Here is an 8641-nt window from a genome sequence, read left to right on the forward strand (position 1 = left end):
TGTTGATTCTTTCTGCTAGTTCCCGTGCTACTGAGGATTTGTTCATAAAGTCTTTTCCTATACCAATGTCTTCCAGAGTTCTGCCTAACTTACCTTCCAGCAAGTTTAATGTTTCTGTTTTAATATTTAGATCTTTAATCCATTTGGATTTTAATTTAGTGCATGGCGAAAGATAAGGGTCTAATTTTAATCTGTGGCAGGTTGACATCCAGTTTTTCCAACACCATTTATTAAAGAGGCTATTTTTCCTCCACTGAGGATGGTGAGCTCCTTTGTCAAAGATGAGGTAGCTGAGTACATCTGCATTTGCTTTTGTGTCTTCCAGTCTGAAGATAGGATAGCAGTCAGTGACCGTGTCTAACCTGCCTATTGCTGTTAGTTCTGTTTTTGGTTTTATTTTGTTCTATCTTCTCCTCTTCTTTTCAAAAGCTCCCTAGACACTGTGTGATCTTCGTGTGTCCTCTGGTCTCACTTCTAACTTTTTTTATCCTATCTATCCCTCCTCCCCCCAGCTCCTTCTAATCCCCATCCTGAAGGGTAAAATTGCTATGTAGAAGAGTTTATTCACTACAAACATATTTTGGGATGGTCCTTGATTTTGATGTAATTCACACTATTAAGGGTGATGGATTAATAACTACCACAAATTGTCATTTCCTAAGCTGTGCTTGATGATATTGTGTTTCTGATTGTATTGCATGGGTTAAGGTGTTGTGACTCATCTAACCAGTTGTTCTCCCTAGTATAATGAAAATGAGATTGCCTCAGAGACATTAGAGACTCAAAACCTAAAGACCAGCTCTATCTGGAAGATTGAAGTATTAGGAATTAAGCCAAGGACAGGATGAATGACAAAAATTGAAATGAGGAGGAATTTAAACAAAGACAAAAACACAGACTTCCACCCCACAAAAGGTAAACTCGGGGAAATGAGATGGATAAGTCTGACAGTCAACCATCTGGACACTGTGAACCAATAGGACAAGAAGTAAAAAAAAAAAAAACAGATAAATGAGGCTCTAGAAAAATTCAAAACAGAAATAATTTCCCAGATAACCACAGAGATAGTGAGAAGAATGAAAGACATGATTAGAAATTCTAGAAGAGAAACAGACAAAAGATAAGATGAGCTCTGGACCATGATGAAAACCATGAATGCCCAGCATAGGAAAGAAATGGAAATCTTGAATGACCAACATAGGAAAGAAATGGAATCCATGAAACATACAAATATTCAGAAGATTAAAAACTCTATTGAAAGCATTCACAGAAGGATGAACAAATGTGAAGATAGAATTTCAAATACAGAAGATATGATTTCAATCAGTGACCATGAATAGAGAGATCTCTTAAAAACAGTAAGGGATCATGAGAAGTTAATCCAACAACTCTTAGATGTTGCAAAGAAGAATAGCATAAGACTGATATGAGACCATGAAGTAGCAGGAGAAAGTACAAATGACTAAAAAAAAAAAAAACTGTTCACAGAATTAATGTCTGAAAATTTCACAAACAGAGGGGAAGAACTCGTCATACAAATAAGTGAAGCATAGAGGACTCCAACTAGCCATGATCAAAACATCTACACCTAGACATATAGAAATAACGATCCCAGAAACACAACAGAAGAGCAAAATACTGAAAGCAGTTAGAGAAAAGAAACAAATCCCCTGCAAAGGAAAGCCCATCAGAATCACAGCAGAATTTTCAACACAAACACTCAGATCAAGGAGAGCCTGGAGTGAGGTATTTCAAGTGCTAAAAGAAAACAACCTCTCACCTAGACTGATGTATCCTGCAAAACTGTCTTTTTTTCAACTTTAATTAAGTTTATTGGTACATTTTAGGGATAAAGTACAGTTACATTCATTGTTGGGATCTTGTACCTCTACATGACAAGTCTTGGTTCTCATTTTTTCCCCTTGTCCCTGCCTTCCCTTCACACCCTCCTCCCCTCCCCATCTACAAACACTTTATTTCCATCGTTTCATTATCTCACATTTTTTTCTTTTCCCTTTTCACCCTTCCCCTACCCATCCCACCTTCGCTACACCTTTAGCTCCTTTATTCCCATTTCCCAATGTAAGTAATCTCATTAGGATCTTTTGTAGTATTACAGTTTATTCATACCAGAGAAACTATTCAGTATTTACACGTGTGACTTATTTATTTCACTTAGGAGTATATCTTCAATATGTATCCATTTTCCTATGAATGAATCTATTTTATCATTCTTTATGGTTGACTAATATTCCATGTTATAGAAAAACCACAACTTCTTTATCCAGTTTCCAACGGATGGGCAAATGGGCTGTTTCCAAGTTTTAGCTATTACAAACTGTGCTGCTATAAACATAGGTGCGCATATGTCACTGTGATATGATTCTTTTAATTCTTTTGGAGAGATACCTAGCAGAGCTATGGCTGGATCAAATGGAACCTCTAGTCCCAGCTCTTTGAGGTAGCTCCATATTGATTTCCATAATGGTTGCGCCAGTCTGCACTCCCACCAACAATGGAGAAGGGTTCCTTTCTCCCCACATCCCAGCCAAAATTTGTTATTGTTTGATTTCAATGGATGGGGAAATAAGATACTTCTGTGATAAAGAACACCTGAAAAACTTCACAAATACCAAACCAGCACTCCAAAAAATTCTAAACAATTCCTTGAAATTGACAATGAAGGTAACAACACCATGAGGCCCCACAGAGCAAATCAATTAGGCAAGGCAATACACTAAAGGGACAAGTGGAAAAATTTAAAAAGGAACAATAATAGGATAATAACATGACAATAATAAGTCAATATTTATCAGTTATAACCATCAATGTTAAAGGCATCAATTCACCAATCAAAAGAAAGAGGATGGCTGAATGGATTAAGAAGCAAAATCCAACAATATGCTGTATACAAGAAACCCACTTAATCCACAAAGAAATTCATAGATGAAAGTGAAAAGATAGAAAAACAGTTCTGCATGTGACAGGAGCCTGGAAAAAAGCAGGGGTAGCTATCTTATTTGCAGACAGAATAGATTTCAAACCAAAACTAATTAAGAGACAAAGGAGGCCACCACATCCTTGTAAAGGGAACAAACAAGAAGGAGAAATGATCATAAATATATATTCCCTGAATACTGATGTGCCCAACTATAGAAAACAAATATTAATGGATAGGAAAAACAAAATAAGCACTAATATAATTGTAGAGGGGGACCTCAATACTCCACTGACAAAAAAGGCAGATCATTTAGACAAAAAAAAAAAATATCAACACTGAAATAACAGGACTGAACCAAGTCTTAGAACAACTAGATTTAGATATCTACAGAGTATATCACCCCACAAAATCAGAATATACATTCTTTTTGGCTGCACATGGGCCATTCCCCAAAATGGACCACATGCTATCACATAGAACTTGCTTAAGTAAATGCAAAGGAATTGAAGTTATCTCCTGTATATTATCGGGCCATAGTGCAATTAAACTGGAGATCAGTAGCCTAAGAAACCACAAGAACTTCACAAACACATGGAAATTAAATAACACCCTGCTGGGAAAAAAAAAAGAACTTTGGGTCACAGAGGAAATTAAAGAAGAAATTAGACAGTTTCTACAATTAAATGATAATGCCAATACAACATACAGGAATCTATGGGACACAATGAAAGCAGTTCTATGAGAGAAATTCATACTAGGGGCTCAAATAAATAACCTAATGCTTAATTTTAAGCTTCTAGAAAAAGAGCAAGACAAACCAAAAGCTCATACAAGGGAGGAAATTATAAATATCAGAGCAGAAATTAATGCAATGGAGACTAAGAGAACTATACAAACATCAATGAATCAAAGAATTGGTTTCTCAAAAGAATAAATAAAATCAATAAACCCTTAGCTGACCTTGTCCAAAAAAATGAAAGAAAAGGCTCAAATTTATGTAATTAGGAATGAAAAAGGTGAAGTAAAAACAGATCCAGGAGAAATCCAGAGGAACCCTCGATACCTACTTTGAAAACCTGTACTCCAATAAAATGGAAAATACAAAGAAATGGACAGATTCCTAGATACATATGAAATTCCAAAGTTGAACAAAGAACACATATAAAGTCTAAACACCCCAATTACATTCAGTGATATTGAAAATGTAATTAAAACATTACCAACAAAGAAAAGCTGAGGTTCTGATGACTTCACTGCTGAATTCTACAAGCTATTTAGAGAAGAGTTATCACCACTACAATTTAAACTCTTCAATTAAATTGAAAGGGAAGCAATACTTTCAAATTCTTTCCTAGAAGCCAGATTTACTTTGATTCTAAAACCAAGGTAAAACCCAACCAAAAAAGAAAACTACAGGCAATCTCCCTAATAAATATGATGCAAAGGTCCTCAATAAGATACTGCCAAACAGAATATAGAGGGTTATCAAGAAGATCATACACTCTGACCAAGTCAGATTTATCCCAGGGATGCAAGCATGGTTCAATATGTGTAAATCAATAAATGTAATACACTATATCAACAGAGTTAAGGACAAAAAAAATATGAACATCTCAATAGATGCAGAAAAAGGATTTCACAAAATTCAGCACCCATTCATGATAAAAAAAAATCCCTACAGAAAATTGGAATAGCTGGTCTTATCTCAACCTGATAGTCTATCTATGAAAAACCAACAGCCAATATCATTCTAAATGGTCAAAAACTGAAAACCTTCACTCTAAATTCAGGAAAAAGACAAGGTACCCACTATCATGACTCCTGTTCAATATAGTTCTAGATACATTAGCTATAGCAATTAGACAAGAGAAAGAAATAAAAGAAATAAAGATAAGAAAAGAAGAAGTTCAATGTTCACTATTTGCTGAGGATATGATACTCTTCATAGAAGACTCAAAAAACTCTGCCAAAAGACTTCTAGACTTAATTGACACTTTCACCAGAGTAGGTGGATACAAAGTCAACACTGAAAAATCAGTAGCCTTCTTGTACACAAATAGACTCTCTGAGAGAGAAGTTAGGGAAACAATTCATTTCACAATAACATCTCCAAAAATGAAACATCTAGGAATCAATCTAATGAAGGAGAAAAAAGAACTCTACACTGAAAATTACAGCACCCTGAAAGAAGAGATGGAAGAGGATATAAAAAGATGGAAAAACAAACATCCCTTGTTCCTGGGCAGGAAGAACCAGCATAATGAAAATGTCCATAATTCCAAAACTTCTATACAGATCCAAAGTGATTCCAGTTGAAATCCCTACAGTATATTTCACAGAACTTGATAAAACAATCCAATTCACTTGGAAATAGAAGAAACCTAGAATATCAAAAACCATTCTAGGCAACAGATAATGACAGGGGATATCAAAATTCCCAATTTGAAACTCTACTACAAAGCCACTGTGATGAAAACAGCATGGTACTGACAAAGAAACAGACTCAAAGATCAGTGGAATAGATTAGAAGATGCAGAGACAATAGCAGGCATACTCAGTTACTGCATCCTTGACAAAGGAGCCACACATCCTCACTACAGGAAAGATAGCCTCTTTAATAAATGGTGTTGGAAAAGTGGCTTTCACCTTGCCAAAGATTAAAATTAGATCCCTAACTTTCACCATGCACTAAACTACAACCAAGTGTATTAAATAAAAAAACAGAAACACTAAATTTGCTGGAAAGTAAATTAGGTAGAACTGTCAAAGACATTGGCTTAGGAGAAGACTTTATGAGTAAATCCTCAGCAGCATGAGAATTTACACAAAGAATGAACAACTGGGATCTCATCTTATTAAAAAGTTTTGCAGTGCAAGAGAAATCACCAACAGAGCCAAGAGACAATCTACAATGTGGGAAAAAAAAATTTACCAACTACTCCTCAGACTAAGGACTATTTTTCAGAATATATAAAGAACTAAAAATAAAAAATCAGACCCACCAAATACAAAGACCCAATTCCAAAATGGGCATCTGAAATAAACAGACATTTCTCAGACAAAGAAGTAAAAGCAGCAAATTAAACATATGAAGAAATGTTCCACATCACTGGTCATTCAAGAGATGCAGATGAAAACAACACTGAGATTCCACCTCACCCCAGAAAGAATGGCTGCTATCAAGAAATCAACCAGTAACAAATGCTGGTTGGTCTGTGGGAAGAAAGGAATCCTTCCCCATTATCAGTGGGAATTCAGACTGGTGCAACCACTGTGGAAATCAGGGTGGATATACCTCAAAGAATTCCCCGCTCTCCCTCTGCTGGGTATCTTTCCAAAAGAATTCAAAGAATCATACCACAGTGATATATGTGCACCCATGTTTATAGCATTATAGCTCTTAATAGCTAAAACTTGAAGACAACCCAAATACCCATCAACTGGTGACTGGATAATGAAATTGTGGTTTTTCTATAAAATGGAGTATTATTCAGCCATAGAGAATGGGAAACTAGTTATAGTTAAATGGATGCACATTGAGGCTATACTCAAGTGAAATAAATAGGACACGCTTGAGTAAATACACTCTGGTGTGAAAAACTAAAAGTGTAAATAAGATTCAAATAGTATCATTGAGAAGGTGAAATAGGAAGAAAATGCTTAAAGGGGAAGTGCGAAGGGTAGGGGAAAGGAAATATGAAATGAAAAAATGGAAACAAAGTCTTTGTAAATAGGGAAGGGTGAAGTAAGGGAAGGGAGGTCGGGGTAAGGGAAAAAAACAAGACCCAAGATACATTATGTAAAACTACAAGATCCCAATGATAAATGTATCTGTATTGTTTGCTTTAAATGTACCAATAAGCAGTGGAAAAAATAAGTAATGTATAAAATAAAACTAGTCTCCATGACTCTACATTATTCATTGCTGGGACAAAAAGCCTTATAACCTGCAATTTAAAGAAGGAGAGGTTTAACTTGGCTCACAGCTTTAGTTTTGGAAAATTTGGTCCATGGTCAGTTGACTCCAAGGGAGAAATGTAATGATAGAGGCGCCTGGCAGAAGACAGCTGCCGAGACCCATTACAGCCAGGAAAAGGAGGAGCCAGAGCAGGAGACAGACATGCAAAGGGCACGGCCCCTGTGATGCGTCTTTCAGCCAGACCTGCCCTCTGAGGTGCACCCTTAGTGAGGTCCCTTCCAACTCACCCCATCTCCTGACAGCACACATAGCTACAAATGCACGCATGAGCATAGTGCCCCATGTTCCAAATCACTTCCCAAAGCCCCATATATGTATACATGAGACTCTTGGAGAGCATTTTACATCTAAATGATAGCACTCCGTACTAATTTTTAGCTCTGAGATTAACTCGCTGTATATGAATGTATGCGCTATATCAGTTAATCCCTGAATATCTTTACTGGCATTCATACTGACAAGAGATGGTAGATCAAAATTTATTTGTCAAAATATAAGACAAATTTTACTGCCAAAGTAATAAATGGTTTTACTTATTTATCAATATTGTACAAAACCCAGTATTGTTTTAGCAATCATGTAGAATACAATAAAGCATCCAATACATGCTAAATGAGGATATTTCATCAATCTATGCAATTCATTTCAGTATAATTTAAAATTTAATGTTCAACAGGAAATCGACACAGGCTGCCCTAAACCTGTCACAAGTAAGTTGGCACTAGATTTTAAATTTATGATTAGGAGCTACTCCTAGCTATGAGCTCACCCAATTTTCCTAACTATAGGAAAGAGCGATATTTTTCAAAATTTCCTTTTCTTCCAGTGTTTAGCCAGTTCTTTGGCTGTAACATTCTCTCCCCGCCCCCGAGACCCAATTACATGAGAATACTCACTTGAATTATTTGTGAATTAATTTCTGGTTTTCCTCTTTTCTCTCCTAGCAAATCACCTGTTCTCTTGCTTTTGTGCTAATTTCACCATGCTTTGCCATGTGTTTGATATATTTTAATGTACTATAAGATTATTCAGGACATGAGATCTTTGAGTATGTTAATGTAAGTTCATCAGGCTGCCAATTGTGAAAAATATTTTATTATGCCCATATTGTCCATGTTTGCTTTTGCAGTACTATAATACAGCAGATTATTTGCTGTAGATGCAATCAATATAACTTGTAAAGTCCAAGATACTTACTATTAATACCTTCACCAAAAGAAAGTCTCTCACTCCCACCTGTAAGAACCTACAATAGTGCTTACATAGAATAGAAGTCCAATAAGTAGCTAGTGAAAGAAACACGAAAATAGGTAAATAGGTAAATAAGTAGCAACAACAGATTTATAGGGAAGGGGAAATGAGGGACCTACATCCAGAGACAGTGTCTAAAGCAATGTGAGCACAGTGACTTTAATTGTCAGACATTTGGTAGAAATAAAATTAATGTTTGTTTTGTTTTTAAAAGAAGGTATAGGAAAAGTCTTGGTGAGCGTGAAAGCACCCAGATCCTTGGGCAGAAATCAAATGGCTCATGGTTAAGTGCTCTTCTTCCCCAGCACCTAGGATGACAAGAGCTGGATTTATCATGTGACTTTCTCTGCTATAGCTGGCAGCCTGTGCTTAACAGATCTCTTATTCTCTGCCCTCCCTTTTCTGCCTGTGTATCTCTTTCCTCTCTTCTCTAGTACTCTGAACAGTCCAACTACCCAACCAACTGAATT

This window comes from Fukomys damarensis, unplaced genomic scaffold (assembly GCF_012274545.1).
Source record: "Fukomys damarensis isolate Sample0158 unplaced genomic scaffold, DMR_v1.0_HiC HiC_scaffold_17, whole genome shotgun sequence".
Lineage (NCBI taxonomy): Eukaryota > Metazoa > Chordata > Mammalia > Rodentia > Bathyergidae > Fukomys > Fukomys damarensis.